The sequence below is a fragment of the Colias croceus genome, chromosome 24 (genome assembly GCF_905220415.1).
Source record: "Colias croceus chromosome 24, ilColCroc2.1".
Lineage (NCBI taxonomy): Eukaryota > Metazoa > Arthropoda > Insecta > Lepidoptera > Pieridae > Colias > Colias croceus.
In genome coordinates, this window is record NC_059560.1 from 7,920,832 (window position 1) to 7,939,786 (window position 18,955).

An 18,955-nucleotide genomic window follows, 5' to 3' on the forward strand; every position below is an offset into this window, starting at 1 on the left:
GCAAAAAATATTGATAGCTTTCGTGTTTTTGTATCTTTGAGTTAAAATCTAAATTAGTAAGTACTTCATATTTTCATCTCACTAGTTGTAGTACGTTATTGTTGAATAACAATTTCAGCTGGAATCTGATGATTTATTCCCTTTCGATAATATAATTTAATATCGTTTCAAATCTTTGGTAGATTTGAAACGATATTAAAGAGGCAAAAAATCAAAGCCACATAACCCTTCCAACCTTACGAACACCGCATTATAAGTTCTGCTTATGGTAAGTTTCACCTGAGAACCGACACACGTGACGCACATAATGTAACCATTTTCCGTGTATTCTCATAAAACTTAGCGTAATTATTAGTGCAATATCGTAACACACTCGAGGGCATATTTAATGAGTTTCATGGTTTTTTGCTATAAAACAAACAAGACATGAACACTACCATCGCACTAAAGCGACTGAGTGCAGTTTGGCCATATGGCTTATGTTGAGCTTCCGCTCAAGGTCATCATAAGTGATGTATAGGCGATGTCGTCTCCATAATATGTATATCTCAATGGCTAACAAGTACTTATTCTTTAGAAATAAAGTACTTGTTAGCCTTTAGAAATAAGGCAAAGTTTTGCAGCTGAATAATGAAGAGAAAGCTACTCGTGTAACGTAGATATTTATTATCTCTTACAATTTTAAATGTATTATTTTTAACCGACTTCAAAAAAAGGAGGAGGTAATCATTTTTTTTTATGTATGTACACCGATTACTCCGAGGTTTCTGAACCGATTTACGTGGTTCTTATTTTGTTCGATGCGGGGTGGTGTCGAATTGGTCCCATTTTATTCGGCTAGGCCCAGTAGTTTTTATTTTATGAGCATTTTTGTCTGTATTTGTAAATGTTGCAAGTAACTTTGATTCACTTCCCGGTAACCGATTGAGCTGAACTTTATCCGTATGTAAATTGGATAGCTATAAAACATTCTCATGACATAGATCTGATTTGATGATGGAATCGGAAGGTAGCCATAGCAACTCAGTAATAAGTATATTGACTCAACTTCATCGAGTTTGGGCTCGTTTGATTCGTGTTGAAAAATGCACTAAAAAGTATTAAATAAAAATAACTGCATTAAAAACAACCGACTTCTAAAACGCAAAAGTAAAAAATAAAATAGATTTGATGTTATTAATTACTACGTATTATTTAGATGTGCTTTAGATGTGTTGTGAGTGACGCTAACAGCATTGAGCGAGTTACTTCACTGCTACACTGCTACCTGACTAATGATATTTCTGAACGAAATAGAAACTGGATATCTATTACATTTTTAGCTTTATGCAATTTATAAAATATGTGAAAGAAAGCGCAAGACCGTCTCCGTAAAACCGTTAGCATGGTAATACGGAGAGAGTGGGTTCGAATTTCGCCTCGTTTTCGATATGTTTCTATTAAAATTAGTGAATACACACTAATTTTGAACTGTAGATTTTTTTTAATATAACAAACATGCATACTAATAATATACATACTTGTAAATTTAGAAATACTTTTTTATTATTACTTTCTTTTGTTCTAGCTTATTTCCATTATCAATACAGTTTATAGAGTTTGGAAGATCAACTAATATTAGAGAGTAGAGCGATTCTTGGAAAATTTAATAAACCTGGAACCCAGGTTGCATAAAGGTGTTTCCGCGTAATCAACCGCACATACAGTTACACACTGTAACTAGCACAGTATTTGCTTTATCTTCGCTCTAATCTTTTTACTAAACTCCACATTTCTGATTACACATATTTAGTTACGCCCGTGTTTGTATTCTTAGCTGAAAGTAAACTTCGAGCACCGACTGGAAATAAAAGTACACTTTGGTATAAACTCCACCATTCGCCAGTTCTCGTGGAATATAGTGAAATCTTACCAATTCAAACAAATAGAAACATTAAATATCTGCTGATACCCGCGCTGTCGAATGCGTATAGAAATGCAATAATCTGAGTACATACGATACATAAATAGAATCTATATTATTATTTTGAATTTTGTTTATTTTTCATTAAAAGTAAGTAAGATTTGAATCATAATCAATGATTCAACTTAAGGTATTTTTTTATATTTATAAATGACAGTCATTAACTACAGACTAGTACTCTACAAAATATTGCAAGACATAAATTGTAAATAATAATTAAGTGAATCCTGTATTTCCTAATACCAATTTCCAGTAAATTAAAATGGTATTTAGTAAACAAATATAATTCGGCGATTTGTTTGTTTAACCTTCAAATAAGGCTAATGCCCTTTACACTAATTCGTTACAAACTTTCGCCTGAAATATTCATCATTATCTATATAAAGCTACTTTCGAATTTAGTGATAATGAAGACAAAATTAACATTAACTTTAATGAAAATAACACTACTTAGTGTGCGTGATGTTTTGAAACAAATTATAATATCTCATTATTACTATACGCATAAAGGCTATTGAACCTGGATTTGTAATACATATAGGTATAATTAGTTTGATATATATAAAGGATGACAATAATTGAAATATATATTATCAAGCAAATAGGTCTGCATTAACTGTGTAATAGAGCAAAAAAAGAACTGAAACTTCAACGATTATCCTTTATCTGATCCCATCCAATAATTTATGAATTACATATTATTATTTCACTTGAAGTGTACCTACTGTGTGCCGCTCCACTGATCGCTTCACCCTTTCAGATCGTTCGTCAAAGTCCATGTCATTTATTTTGCTTCTTGACTTTTGCTCATAATACAGATAAGTTTTACATAATAACATTATTTAGGAGCTAAAAGCGGTGCTTGAGAAGGGCACGCGAAGTGATGTTCTTAGTTATTTTGATACAAAAATATGTGATGATATAGGTACATAGGATAGATTTGTTATGTACCTATATTATCACATATTTTTGTATCAATGTGTTGTTCTTTGTTATAATTTCACGAAAAAAGTGCTGGTCAGATTTGGATGAAATTTTACAGTAATATAGGTACTTAATAATAATTATTATACATAAGAATAACACATGAGCTACAGAAATAGTTGATTTTTCCCGCGGGATCATTCGCGCGGTATCGTCATACCGCACGGCACAGTTAGACTTAGCAGCTAGTACATAAGTATACAGACACTTAACCCCGTAGTGTTATATCAATAATATCACTTTTCAGATCTAAGAGGACCACTTCAATATAGCCTGATATATTATTCATCTGGATATCACCCCTCATACGAGTCCTATATCGCCAACAATGAAATTCGCACTTACCCACGTCACGCGAAGTGTCCGTCCGTCTGTCTGTCTGTCACTTACCATTCCGATAGACGAGGGGACAATGAACATTTTCGGATTAACATGATAGGTTTTGTGTTCCGCAGGGACCGCGTGCATTCCTGTATGATGATGGACTTTTACTTACGAATCTGTTTTTGCCTTTTCAAAATAGGATCTATCTGTGTATTTTAGTGATTAAATGCGGAAAAAACAATTTTCAGAATGCATTATTTTTTTAATATACTTACATTTTTTATTGTCATTTCTTTATTTCAATTTTATTTTTGATTGAATTAACCAGCTTAAAAGTTTTAAAGCTTTACTAAATTGACTCGTAAAACTGAAGAAATTGTAATTATTAAAACCTGTAAATTGCTCATACACAACTGCAAACAAAAGTTAAACTTATTATTGACACAAATGCTAAGTTTAGTTTAAATGAAAACATCAAGGTCCCCATCGATCGTCATGAAAAATTAACCGTCGGCCTCCGCGGGCTCTGGCGAATCGATTCAAGCAGTGTTCTTGAAACTTTAAAGAAGGTGAATTTATAATGAAATGGGAAACAACACAACCCTCAGCTCATTATGCAGTTGATGCTTCAGGGAACAAGTATAATTTGTAAACTTTATGAATAAAAGAATAAATTGAAAAACAATGCGCAGAAAGGGACAGGATATTTTCGAAATCTGACCCTAAAGTCTGTAAATCGAGATAATTGTTTGAATTCACGTTGAAAAATATCGCATGAACGTTTAAAGAAAGCCTTTTGCGCCGAAATGTAGAGTTCTACTCTTATATTCCTGCCTCTAAAGAGTAGATTCCTAATCTAATCGATAAAGAAGCTTTAATTAGTATACTTTTCCTCCAAAATAGTTCAATCCTGTATACAGAAACTGCAGCACTCCAACACGAAGCATCGATAAAGCAAGTGAATTTAATTCTGTCACGTAATGAAACATTTTTCCCGGAACTCCAAGTTTTAATTGCGAATTAAAAGTGAAGCCATTCATCATTATTACTGCTCAGTTCCGAGCTCACGGTGGCTTTTACTTTATACTTTTACTAATTTTTGCCTTCATTAAAGTTTTTTGTACAATTTTGTAAAGGAATGAATTTATAGTCTCCTGTAGTAAAATTTGATAGAATTCATTCAAAGGTAATTTGTAAAATAATGATACTTGGATAAATCAGGGGAACTTCCCGTTTCGGCTCTTTCTATCAATTCTTTTGAGGTATAGAAAATGTCTTCCTGAACCAGTGTTAAATGATTATTATTCAAATCAGTAGGCCGATTTACGCGGCTTTTTTAGAATTGTGAGCATTTATTTTGCTTATATTATATCGTATACAATGCTACCTTAATGACTTCGTAATCACAGTATAGTAGTCGCTCTATGGTATTAATACCTAAACTACGTGTCAAGGACAAATTTTTATAAAATTAGCTGTGCCTTGCGACTCGCGCTTTCACCTGCTGACAAAACTCGGGGCAATATAACTTAAAAGTATATTCTGTTAATAGACTTCATACAATTTTGTGTTTTGGTTTAGCCGTAAAAAACTTAGCAGAAAGGCAGACTTGAATTTTTAATTAAATACTTTCTCTACTTAAGTTTAATGAAGCATGGATACCCACAGCTAATATAAAATATAAAATTCCTCTTATATGTAATTTCTTGTAAAGAATAATATGTAAATCATTATGATACAATCATACCAAAACAGCGCCACCTTTTTGTAATCAGTGCGGTACACAGTTACAGTAGTTTATCACGGAGAATTATTAGATACGTAATTTTAGGTTGTGATTTATTGCAAGGGAAAAACACCGAGCATTATTATTTACGTCCCCACTCAACAGTCGAGACAGATTTATTTCTCCCATGACGTCATAAAAAACCCACATGCTCAAGGATAGATTTATAGTTACATCTCTATAAGTTTTCCCTCAGCAGCTTCGTGAATTTATTAGTTTATTTGCTGAAGTAGTATTCCAATAAAACTTTTAGTAAGTTTAAAGGATTTCTGCACCTCTCTCAATACTTTAATTAGGTGGGCGTTTTGAAAGGTCGATCCGTCTGACGGTGAATAAATTGTGTTAACAAACGTGTAATAATTATTGTGTTTATTTTATCATCAGAAGATAATATATGAAAATGAGAAGAAATTTTTTTTCAGCATTTATTCTACCAAAACTATTACTGAACTATTAATTGATAAGCGCTAAAAAAACAACACTGTTTTTAGTGTAATCTGTATTTTAAGCTTAATTTTTAAGAATAAACTAACAACAAATTCAAACGAGGTTTCGCGGGTTTGTACCCAAACACCGAATATTTTACAAACATGTATTGGTAGATTAATTAAGCCTTTAACAGAATGTATTGCGAAGAGAAACAATACTGTTACTTACTTACAATGTGGGACTAATTATTATAGCTCGCATCGAAATGGCTCTAACAATGGATCGGAATAATAAACTAGAATCTTGGAAATTGTGTGCAGATTCAATGTAGCTCAGTCTTATTCGTATATTTTATTTGTTAATTTTAATGTTACGGAGCACAGTTATTCTTGTTATCTAAATACATTCGGGAGTAAAACCAGCTTGAAACGTCAATTTAAATCGTAAATGATTTATTTATTTTTGTTTGACGTGCTATATTTATTAGTATTTGAGATAATTTATCGTTGTAAATGTGAAAGTTTGTCTGTTACGCTTTCACGATTAAACTATCCCCAATTAGATTGTTGATTTTTCATCTAACACTGACGGAATTTAACTTTTTATCCGTTTCTATCCGCAGGGGCAAAGCCTGTTAGACACAATTCTTCGCAGCCTCCCAACTTTCACTGGAACTATGAAACTGCCGCTCTCGGGCAGCGTTAATCGATTGCTCATTAACTCGATTGCCGCGCTGTCACATTGCTAAAGTTGGATCGAGCGCATTACGCGTTAGGTACTGGCGTTACGGTCGACAATGACGTTTATTTATTTATTCATGCTTTATTGCTCTAGATAAATTATTACAAGCAAAGGATATAAACGTTGGTCTATTAGTGTTAGTTTTCGTGAATTTTTGTTTCTTATTATTCCAGAAAATTTAATTTTCCAAATTAATGCCTGTTTTTAATGATTCAAAAGTTAACTGAATTGAGTTTGTGTTTGTTATTTTGATTCTAAGGAAAAATATAATAATACATAATATTATACAATAGCAGAACAAGACGAAAACAATCTCTCAAGGATTCTCGAAATACGAAATTCCCATTATACGATATTTAGCACCCATTATATTTGAATAAAACTTTTTCGTCTCAAAAATTTAGATTAATTTATATTAAAATGTTATTTATAGAATTTCTTGTTGTAGAAGTTAATTTGAATACTCTCTGAGTATCTGTTAGCAACCTGTAGGAACTTGTGTAGGAACGGGCGACTCCCTTATAATATATTTACATAAATCTAAATTTAGAGGCAATATTATAATTTCCCCCAACTTCCAACCGCTACTGTTGTGTACTCAATTAAGTTAAACAAAAATGTATTTCGTCGGACTAGCGCTTGTTTAACTTATTAATACTTGTGGAATTTTCGAAGATAATTCTGTTTTGAAGATAATTAATTTTATAATTAATCTCATAATAACGTTTATTAATTAATTTTAGTTTTCTTTGTATTTTCATTTGCTTTATTAAGGAAACATTATGCGCTCAAAATATATTATAAATAACATTTTTATACGAGTAAAATCTTGGGAAAAAAAAAATAGAGTCATACTATATACATACAACTTTCTACCTTAAACAGCACAAGTACATAAAACATAGCGCTATGTATATACATTTTGTTCGTTGAAAAGTCCGTAAACTGTTAGCCATTTGAGTATCCCGGGATAAATAGCTTCGGACAAACTACACCGGGGCAAGTGCGCAGAGCGGCCGCTAGTGGAGGCGACAAACCTTGTCTATTGCAAATTATGTGTCTACACTCTACACTTCTACAGTTTATACTGTGGGAGACCGATGATATTCATTAATTTTAACTAGAAATTGTCAATATTCGTAGACATTATTATTTTTTTATTCATAATAGCAGGCATAATATGACGAGATAGAGCCTATTGACTCTTGTCTAATATAGGGTCAAATTGTAGTTTTTCATACAACAGAATACTGGGCAATTAAACTTTCTTACTTTATTTATTCGTTATAAATCCATTAATTTCTCACCTTAATTCAAACAGCAACTGCTCTCCTTAACCGTGTTCTTTGTTGTGTGAAATAATGTTCACAAATGTTTATTACTAAGGTAATAAGCATATTATGTTTTATGTAACGCACTAACTATATGTATAATTGAATGAATTATGTATAGTTTTGAAATAATAACTGCCAAGTAAAAATAATAACTATCATAATATTATATAAGGCAACATATCATTTAACTAAAAAATGAAAGTATAGCGCAGGAAAGAGTTGCAGTTAGCAAGTAGTTAGAAGATAAACGACGTCGGCACCTGTACTATACCACTCGGAGGAACTTTGGTAAGCTCTCAAAGGGAGCGGTTTCTAACCACCGCTTTAATAACATTTTGTTCCGAATTTATATACCTAAGCTGTAAACCTTTTTTGACCGCTATTGTTTAAAAGTATTACGTGGTGCGGTGGTCAAGATTATATTATATTAAATCTATTTTTATATTGCCTAATAAAGCTTAATAATATACTTAAGAAACAGTTGAATATTTTTGTGTGGAATTATAGCAATTTAGATTTTCTAAAGTACAGCAATAAGGCACTTTCTATTCTCCAACTGCAATATGGTTTATCTCATAATTTATTATCCTCAGTTCACTTAACTTATCATTTATCATACGAATATGTAACAGTTGTGAACATTATTGCAGACGCGACTGTCAACTTAAACATTTCCGTTTTTTGAACGAAAAATTACAGACTACAGTAAAATTCGTTCAAGAGTTGAATGTAACAGCTTGCGAATATGTTATTAAAACGTCGAAAAACTAAAAGCTTGTCGGAATTCGCTATCAAATGGCACAAAGTGAATCTTTTTCGGTCGTTAGCCGCAAATTGCCGAAGTTAGCCGCTCGAAACGAACACAACAAATGGGTACGGCCCAGAGTGTACGATTACGTAATCCTGATTACATTATTTTTTAAACAATGTTATATAAAATTTTCTCTTTAATCGCTTATTTGAATGAGTGGTAAAAGGAATCTTAATTATTATCTATTGGAATGTGTAAACGAAAAGCAATTTCGCTTAAAATAGTTCTCGCTCGAAGTGCTAAATGTAAAAAAGTCCAAATGAAAAATGAAATGTAAGATAATTTTATTACAGACATTAATAAAACGGAGTCCCTCAGGTTAACGGTAGGTAAATAATAAATTGTGTAAAGATTGAATCGAGCGGTAAATCCGCCGCGATAAAAAATGAGGGTACAATGGAGATTGACTTTTAAAAATTCCTCTTTGCAAAGCAGTTTGCTTCAATCGACTTGCGACATTCAGTGAATTAGACGAATGACTTGGGTTTATATAAAGTGCGAAAGTTGGTTATAAATTATAATGTATTTTATAGAATACTAAGCGTAGCTCTATCCTGATTTAAATAAATCTATTTAAATACGTGTAATCGATGTTGTTATTTGATTCAAAAAATAATTTTATGTTTTCGGTATGAAATGATTAAAATATAAATAAAACTTTTCGATAGCTTTAAAACTCGGTGAGACTCGAGTGACGTTGCTATTAACCGATATTTGTTTAACCCCACACAATACAAAGAGTGCGGGAGTTGAACAATTTTACTTTATTCCTCTTTTATTATGTAAAAACTTCGTTAAATGCTTAATTGCTTTTTATATAAGAGATTATGTTTATTATTTTTATACATTATCATTCGAATAATATATTATGTATGGATTAAAGGAAAAGACTAAACAGAAAAATACATTTTATCTCCTTAAATTAATCTTTTAGAAAAATAATATAGAATGTATCAATTAAAACACACATTCGTAGCTTCATAACTTTATTAATAGTATAAAAGTAATAATTACGCCACCATTATTGAATACCAATACAGGTTTAAATATTTCATATTTAGCAACAACTTGACTTCCTTTAAAGTTCACCCATCGTTAATAACACGATAAAATACAGCGTGTTAACATTAACCGCCTTCCGCTACGTTACAGGAACATCGCTTATCTGTAACTGGCCACACTCGCCGCCCACACAAATATGTAAGCAAATACAGCCTTTATGCTGGGCTGTAATGAATGAATACTTGAAACAATTCAGATATTAATTAAGAGTAGTGTTCATTATTATGTACGTTTTATATAATTTGATTCTTTGTATCGTATGTTCAGGAGAAATACTTTAATGCTGACTTTTCCATGTTTCACTTTTAAATAAAATTGAATCAATGTTACATCAACGAAACAAAAATTAAAATAACTCTTAAAGAAAAACCTTTCATGTAGTTATTGAGCTGTTAAGTTATTCAACAGATTTTTATCCGCCAAATAACCACCAATAATATCGAAGACATCGTATTTTTAAGTAAGCTAAAGCTGCGGATTACCTCCTCCTGCCCACTCCCCAGTTTCGGAACAAATAATCCGGGACTATGAGTCACGGGTAGCTTTATGTCTTAAGTAAGCTTGTCTGTTCGTTAATATGGCCTTTTGGCATTCCAGAAGTGTACTAATTAAATATTTATTAAGTAGAGATTCTCTTGTTAACAAAATAAAAATACGAAAATCTTGTATTAGATGTCACATAAAATTGCTATTTGAATAAATCTTTCTAATACTGCTGGTAAAATTCTTTAATGTTTAATGCAAGTTTAAAAAATTACTCAAAAAAGGTTATATTTTCACCTAATTTCCATAATACCTAATACATTCTCACCACACAACATAACCTGGAGGTGTTGAAATGGTTTCCCAGTATCTCAACTAAGCCGAGTTATTGAAAACGGATAAGCCGTTCCTGATTATAGGTAGAGAGATAGATAGATACACGTATACAGCATCCAGGCGGCGCGTGTAAGGTGCATTAATTGAAACCGAAGCTTCGGATTCATTAAGATTAGAGACAGCCCTTCCTCCACGGCAACAGTATGGTCTCTTTAATTATAAAATTGAAGGTATTAGCGGAATTAAGCTCCTTCACTAGACTAGATATTGGTTCTTCTTAGTTCGTCATGTTCAATTATTTTGTACCATTTATATTTTATTAAGCTGATCTAACGAAAGATGTGCGGATTTGGATTAAATTGTTTACATAAATAAATAAAGATAAAGGGTTTTTAAACCTCAGAAGTAATCAAAACAACATCCTGATTTTATCAGTTCTTGTTGCAAGAAAAATATTATCGTTTTAAGTAAAGATTTTCCGTGAACAGTTTCGATAAAATTATTTTTCTTAAATCGAAACGTTCAATAAAATGATCGGAAATCTCTCTTTTATTATTTTCGACCCGCGACCTTCTTATTGAATGGTACACAAAAGACTCGAAAAATTGATGTCAGTAATTTGTAAAAAGGAACTTATGATGATAAAAGTTATCCTTGGGTTAGCTTTTGGATAAGAAAAAAAATAAATTGATTTCCTATTTTCCTGACCTGGAAATAATGAGCTATAGTTAGATAGTTATTGTCATGTAACTATTTTGCACTAGAAAAATAATCCGAAAACCTTTTTGATATTTTTTTTTTCGAGAAAATTTGTATGTTATGTTTTTTAATTTTATAAGTAAGCATTATTTTTAAAAAAATGTTTTATAATTGCCCCAGAAATGTATTTATGAAAAATTAATTTTTCATTCCCACCACAACTGACAGAAAACCAGAACATATTATCATACAAGTATTGTTAAACATCAAGTATACCATAGAATTGTTCAATGTTCATCTCTCGCAGTATCTCACATCTGAAGCCGTGACCTTGCGGCGTCAGACGCGGCGGCGCCGGGCGCGGCCACGCTGCCAAATTGCACGCTGCAATCAATCGACTACTTGTATATTTGGCAGATATAGTTCATTTGTAATGCATTTTATTTGTGTTAACTTACAGTTAACTGCTTTGAAATGTATACATAAAATTTAAGTGTCGAAAAGGGAAAGTTTAGAAATGCCTCTGAAAGACTTAATAATAAAATGACCAGTAGATATTAATTGATCTAAGTATCATGTCTAAGTATTTCTGATGTCCTTAAACGTCGGCAAATTGCATTGCATTTAATTATTTTAACATTCTTTTCTTCTCATTTAAAGCCGTATCTAAAAGCTCTAAAATGTATCTCTCTAAAAATGTACCATCAGAATTCGCATTTATAGTCTATTCCAGCTACACATTCAAGTCACAGTAAACAAAGCCGTAACTATAGCGTGGTATATTATCTGTGCCGTAACTAACAGTTCCCCGAACACAACTTTGGGCACTTCCCGCATAAATCCATAACATTTCACGATTGACACATTCACATTCACACTCTACATGCGGGATTATATGAGATTTCATAATTATGCATATAATTGTGGATATCAATAAGAACAATGTGTATTTAACGTTATCTATAAGTAATACGTTAAACCTAAAAGGAAATAATAAATACGTGGTAACTTTAGTAATTATCGTCTTTAGACTTTTCGGTATAGTTTTCTAGTGCAAATATTTGAATATATAATATTAACTGCTGACCTACAGTCAAGGCTGATATCAATTCAAATATCTAATTGGAATTCAAATTTATTTATCTCAATCAGCCTTGCGCTATTTACTTACCACCATCTGAAGGTCATGATCGAAGTTTTTTATGCGTAGTTTTTATACACTTTCTAGTAGTTGGTCGACTAAATGCATAAATAATTAATAAGGCAAAAAAAACTTTTAAACAATTGGTCGTCTCTTAGCCTTTCAGAATTAGGACAATGAGGAAGGTTTTATACCATGAATAACGTTTTAAAACCCTGAGAAAGGATTACTACGTGAAGGATGAAGGGCCCTCGACCCGCACTACCCCTTGCTGGAAAAATTACCAATTGAAATACTAGTGCTATTCTCTGGAGTTCTGCTGCTAGCTCCGAGCTGCAAGATTGAACTCCATTGTTATGCGAATAAGTTATAGTTTTCGAGTAGCTTTTGAGATAAACTTTTCCGTGTGTGTAGATGTTTATGGATTTGAATTGCAAATATAGGTTACGTAGTAGGTAACTTTTTAGTAATATTAATATGTGATGATGTAGATATGTGGTGCTATACTTACTAATGAGTTTGAAAAATGAAGCGTGCGGCTAGTGGTCAAACAAACAAATCATTATTTCCGTCTTTCTGCATCATTCTGAATGTCTTTTTAATCATTTAATAACTAGATAATATTATACAAGTCGTTCAATTTATATAACACATCCAATAACACATCGAACGGAACGTGTATCTGACACGCACATAACAATTTATCAATAACTGTACGTTATTTCTTATTTCTAAACACGTCTGTTAAGCTAGAAAGGTCAAGTCAGCAGAATCACTCGTATTATATTTCAAAATTTAGTGCTCATTTAGTGCTAATTTAGTGCTGATAACAGATATTTGGTGCTGTGATAGGAGGACTAAAAATGAGAAATTTGCTAACTTTTCATTAAGCTAGCAGTGTACCATTTGTGACCGCGCTATGATACAGTTTGAGCGAGGGGCACATCTGCTAATAATTTAGTGCTCAATAAGTGCTGCCTGTACAAGCAAACTGTATGTACGTAAGATCCTTAGCATCACAAGAACGATTAATTGAACTGCTGCATGCACTGAAAAGCGTAGACTTTGATATTATAGGACTGAGTGAAGTAAGGAGAATGGGCTGCAAAATCGAAGAATTACAAGAATACATACTCTGCTATACAGGAGAAACAAAGGGACTATATGGCGTAGGATTTTTAATCAAAAAGCATTATAAAAATTGCATAGTAAATTACAGTGGAATATCTGAAAGAGTAGCGGTATTACAACTTAATCTAAACAAACAACTTCTTACACTTGTTCAAGCATACGCACCTACCGAAAAAGCGAGCGAGGAAGAACTTGATAGATTCTACAACGATCTTAGGACGGCCCAGGAAATTGAAGGCAAAACCGTATTCGTTATGGGAGATTTCAACGCCCAAATAGGACAACCATCTAGTCATGAAAATTTTGTAATGGGTAAATTTGGATATGGGAGACGGAATGCTAGAGGTGAAAGATTAATTCAATATGCTTGCGAACAAAAACTGTTTATAATGAACACATATTTTAAAAAGAGGCACAATAGGAGATGGACTTGGGTGTCGCCAGACCATAGAACGAGAAACGAAATTGATTTTATAATGTGTAATGAACCTAAAATTATAAATAATGTAGAAGTTCTGAATAAACTGTCCTATCCGTCAGACCATAGATTAGTACGAGCATCTCTTTCATTAAAAATACCGAAATTGAGCAGAAATACTTTCAGATCGAAACATAAGTTACCTTCAACTGACCAAGAAAAAATGTTCTACATAAAGCTACTGAAACAAAATTTAGAAAATAATATAAATCTCAATCATGATACAAAAAACATACAATATTTCTACGACAAATTAGAAAACATAATCTCAACAAGCGTTATTAAAAAATCTACAACTAATAACAGAGACAATAAAACTCACATACTAAGCGAATCAACAATAAAACTACTAAACAGGCGAACAAAATTATTAAAAACTAAAAATAAAACAAAAGAAATTAAAGAGGAACTTAAAAAATTGTTTAAATTATCAAATAAAGAAATAGCAAGAGATTACAAAAACCATAGAAGCAAAATTATAGAGAAAAACTTAGACAAATACAGAAGCATCAAACGAGCTAACAAAGAACTTACTAAAGACTGGATACTTAAACTAAACAAAAAGCAAGACACAACTAAAACACGTCAGGATATTATTAACTACGCAACTTCATTTTATAAAGAATTATATAAGAAACCAGAAATAATGATACAAACTACACAGAAAAAGTCCTTGAGTACGCAACATAAGGAAGATATTGTAAACGAATTTGTTAGTGAGGACGAAGTATTAAAACATATCAAAAAACTAAAATATGACAAAAGTCCAGGCCCAGATAATATTACCAATGAAGCTTTAAAGATAGGTGCACCAGTACTCACTCCATATCTCGCACAACTTTATAACTTAGTACTTCAAACCGAAAATGTACCTAAACAATGGTACTGCTCAGAGATAGTTTTGCTCTACAAAAAAGGTGATCCATTAGATATTGCTAATTATAGACCTATTAGCCTTCTATCTAGTATTTATAAACTTTTCACATCCATACTTTTGAGTCGGTTAACACCACTAATAGATTCCCAACAACCAATTGAACAAGCAGGCTTTCGTTCAGCCTTTTCAACTATAGATCATATCCACACGTTAGACCAAGTATTAGAGAAATATAAAGAGTTCAATCACCCGCTTTATGTAGCTTTTGTTGACTACTCAAAAGCATTCGACTCCATTACTCACTGTTCAATTTGGAAAGCGCTCGAATCATGCAAAATAAGTACCACATATATAAATATTCTAAAGAACATCTACTCTCATAGTGTAAGCAGAATACGGTTAGAAAACAAAGGAGAAGAGATACAAATCGGACGAGGAGTTAGACAAGGCGTCCCCTTATCGCCAAAGCTGTTCATCGCAGTATTGGAGGATGTCTTCCAGAGTATTGACTGGAAAAACAAAGGGCTGTGGATTTCAGGCCGATATCTTAGTCATCTAAGATTCGCAGATGACATAGTTCTATTTGCCAACTCAGCCAACGAACTAGAACAAATGTTACAACTGTTATCGAACTCCAGCCAGGAAGTAGGCCTACATATGAACCTTCAAAAAACTAAAATAATGACCAATTCTCGAACTAAACTAATACAAATATCCGGTAATAAAATCGAATATGTTAACAGCTACATATATCTAGGAAAGCTAGTATCATTTAACGAAAACTGTAATGAAGAAGAAGTTGATAGAAGAATTAATGGGACATGGAAAAAATTTTGGGCTCAAAAAGAAATTTTAAAAGGAGACTACCACATAGGATTGAAGAGAATAGTGATGGATACTTGTATTTTACCTAGTTTGACATACGGGAGCCAGACATGGACATATACAAAGAAAATTAAAAACAAAATTACCACATGCCAACGTTCAATGGAACGAAGTATATTAAAAATAAAAAAAATACAGAAGATTAGAAGCAAAGACATAAGAAATAAAACTAAACTAACAGATGCTCTCCGCCAAGCTCTACATCTCAAATGGCAATGGGCGGGTCACATATCGAGATATACAGATAACAGATGGACATTACTGACAACTAAATGGGCAGGACCAACAGGAAAAAGGAAAAAAGGTAAACCAAGAAAGCGATGGGCTGATGATTTAATAGAAACGGTGGGCAAAAACTGGATGAAAATTTCTCAGGATAGGATTACATGGAAGAGGAGAGAGGAGGCTTTTACCCAATAAGGGGTCCGTGGAAATAAGAAAAAATTAAACTAACATTAGATACTAAAATAGATTAAGTTAAACTAACAACTAACAAAACATTTGAAATGTAAATTTTGATTTATTACACGGAATAAATGAGCTTTATTATTATTAATATATCTGTATGTAGTTATGTCAGTGATAAACTCAAAAGTACCTAAATCATGGATTTACATCAAATTTAGCATGAACATTACTAACAGGTCGTATCAACATAATATAGGCTATATAATATCATCACGCTAAGACCAATAGGAGCGGAGATGCGAATGCAGGTAAAACCACGGTGTACAGCTGGTATTTTAATATTACTAATAACCGATTAACTCGAATCTTTACAGTTGGCTACTTAAATAAAACTAATGAATACATGTGTGAATCTGTACAACATTAACAGTGTTTTCTTGTTCATTGGATTGTGTACCCATTAACAGAATGTCACCTCTCGCACACTGAGCGAACTTGTTACGAGGGGGGAGGGCGGAGAACCTCTTTCTTCTTCAGGAATCAAACTTTCAATTTCCTGAAACAAAGCAACTAATTACTGTACGTTCTATACAAGTGTTGATTTTAAGGCACGTAGTTTTGTGAGATGTTCTGCAATCAGAATACACTTTATACGTAAGATAGCTGAACTTACGAATGAAGATAATTTTGTACCAACAATAATTGATAAGAACTACCTGTATAATTCATTCACTGTCGTACATTAACTGTAAATCATGGAATAACTTACTGGCCAAATAAATTCATTTCATTATTATTAAAGGTTATATTGCTAAATTGTTGATGGAATACATAATGAAATCTAAAAGTACCACTTAAGTAAAAGTAATCACCACAAATATGTCAAACCACCGAACAACATCCGAACCTCAATAACTAAAAATAGCGCGTGCAATAAAGCCGTTGGTTCCATTCCAAGAGCAGCCAGCATCCCTGGCCAAGGTCCGCAGCCGCCGGGGCGCCAGACGCCAACCTTGGCTGCCATGGCGGAGCGGCGAGGGACGCGGGTTGGGGGGAGAGCGGGAGGGGGGCGCCCTTGGTTCCGCACGCTGCGGTCGTTCACCTGCTATCGATTCACCATGACATAGACTAATGGCGTAGAGGCGTTGCTGAAAAACTGTAACTGAATAAAAATTAAATGAATGTATTGGTTAAAAAGAATTATGATTATTATTTAAGCCTTACACCCGGCAATACGCTCGCAGTGTTCTTAATGCTGTGAATTGTCATGGGCAATGACTATCACCTACCGTCAAGTGAAACGCCTGCTTCATTTCTGGGATTGCAATAAAACAGATTGTATTGCATGCTATATAATTATTATACTAGCTTTTTTATCATATTTTTCATGTTTTGGTTGTAGCTTCATCTCTTCTAGTGCCTATTTTGAAATATTTTATAATCGACTTTTATTACCAAATTATTTTATTTGCAACTATTTATGAAGCGTAGTCGAATATAGCGTTAATTCAACACGGCTCTCTAACCCACATAAAATCGTGTAAATAGTGAAATTTGAATTACACAGCAAACAAAAGTAATTAATAACTTTAATGACAGGAACAATTTCTTTTAAGCATTGCTATTGCTTTGTTGTTATATTTGTTTTCATGCCTGCGCCAACATAATTACATATTTTTCCTACAATGGTATTTATGTAAAGCAATTTGTCGAATACAATATACATAATATAAATTAATAACAAATATAAAGAATGTAGAGCTCTGCGAACTCCTTAATCTATGTGCATTGACCCACTTGAAGCTGCATGGAACTAAATAACGGATTAGCTTCTCTATCGATATGTTTAACTGCATTTACATAATAGGTATTTCATTTCAATCTTCGTCTTATTTAAAAAAAATCTTGCATTAAAAAAATCTTCCCTAAAAGTCCGTATATTTATAATGTGCTAGCTATTCGTATACAAAACTGTATTCAGCAATTAATTACAAATAGCCAAATTATGCTTTATATGATTTAATGTGCAAACGTGAATATCTAATGTTAATCAAATACAAATAACACAATATATAGTAATTATTGCGTAAAATATGTTTGGTGAGAGCTATAAATAATATTTAGCAATCATTAATTGTATAACTTACCATTTGATTTATATTAATTTAACAGTTTATAGGTTTCGTTCATGTTTTAATTTATTTTATGATTTGATACCAAGAAATAAAAATTTCAGAAAGTAAATGCCATTTTGCATCTATTAACAAAAAATGCGTTTTACTGCTTATGATTAAAAATAATAATCAATTCTATACAACAATTATTATTAACAAGTAATAATGGCGGAAGCTACTACAAAGTAGTTTTGAAATTTTTTATATTATATTCTATACTTTTACCGCAGTGTCAGCGAAGTACACAATATACTTTATTCATATACATAACTAATTTACTACGGTAATGTCTTTAATATAACTTTCTGTCAAAGAAGTTGAGAAATACCTCATAGTTTGTTAGTTTTCAGCGATATTAGGTTAACTGGTATTTTGTGAACATTAATGATATTTCATCCGCATATTATGTTGAAAAGCAAAAACTCAGAACATTAAATGAGCGCAATACTTGTGGCAGTACTCTGGCAATACGCAAGTTTTTTTCTATATAGGTAGATATTAAACTTGAAAGTCTAAAATAGTGGATAAAATTGTATGGTAAGACAACAATAAAGTTGAGTGCATACATGTGAAATCGCCGGCGAAGACAATAATGAATACCCAAATACATCACTCTTAACAGACACATAATCTCTATAATGAACACTCTGCAGAGTGTAGATGTTCACAGAAACAGAATTGCATCTTGAGACGTTCAATTAGATGCAAATCTCCTGCAAGTTTCAACTAAATATTCCTCTCTCAGCGCTCACCTTACGCTTATCGTCTCGTTATTAGCTACTATTTCTGTTGATGCAGTGATAGATACAGTTTTGGAGTGGTCTTAACTTCGAGACCCGGTCGAATTGAAAAATCTCAATAGCCGTCTGTTACTAATACTATAAACCTATAGTATGGATATTTATGGAC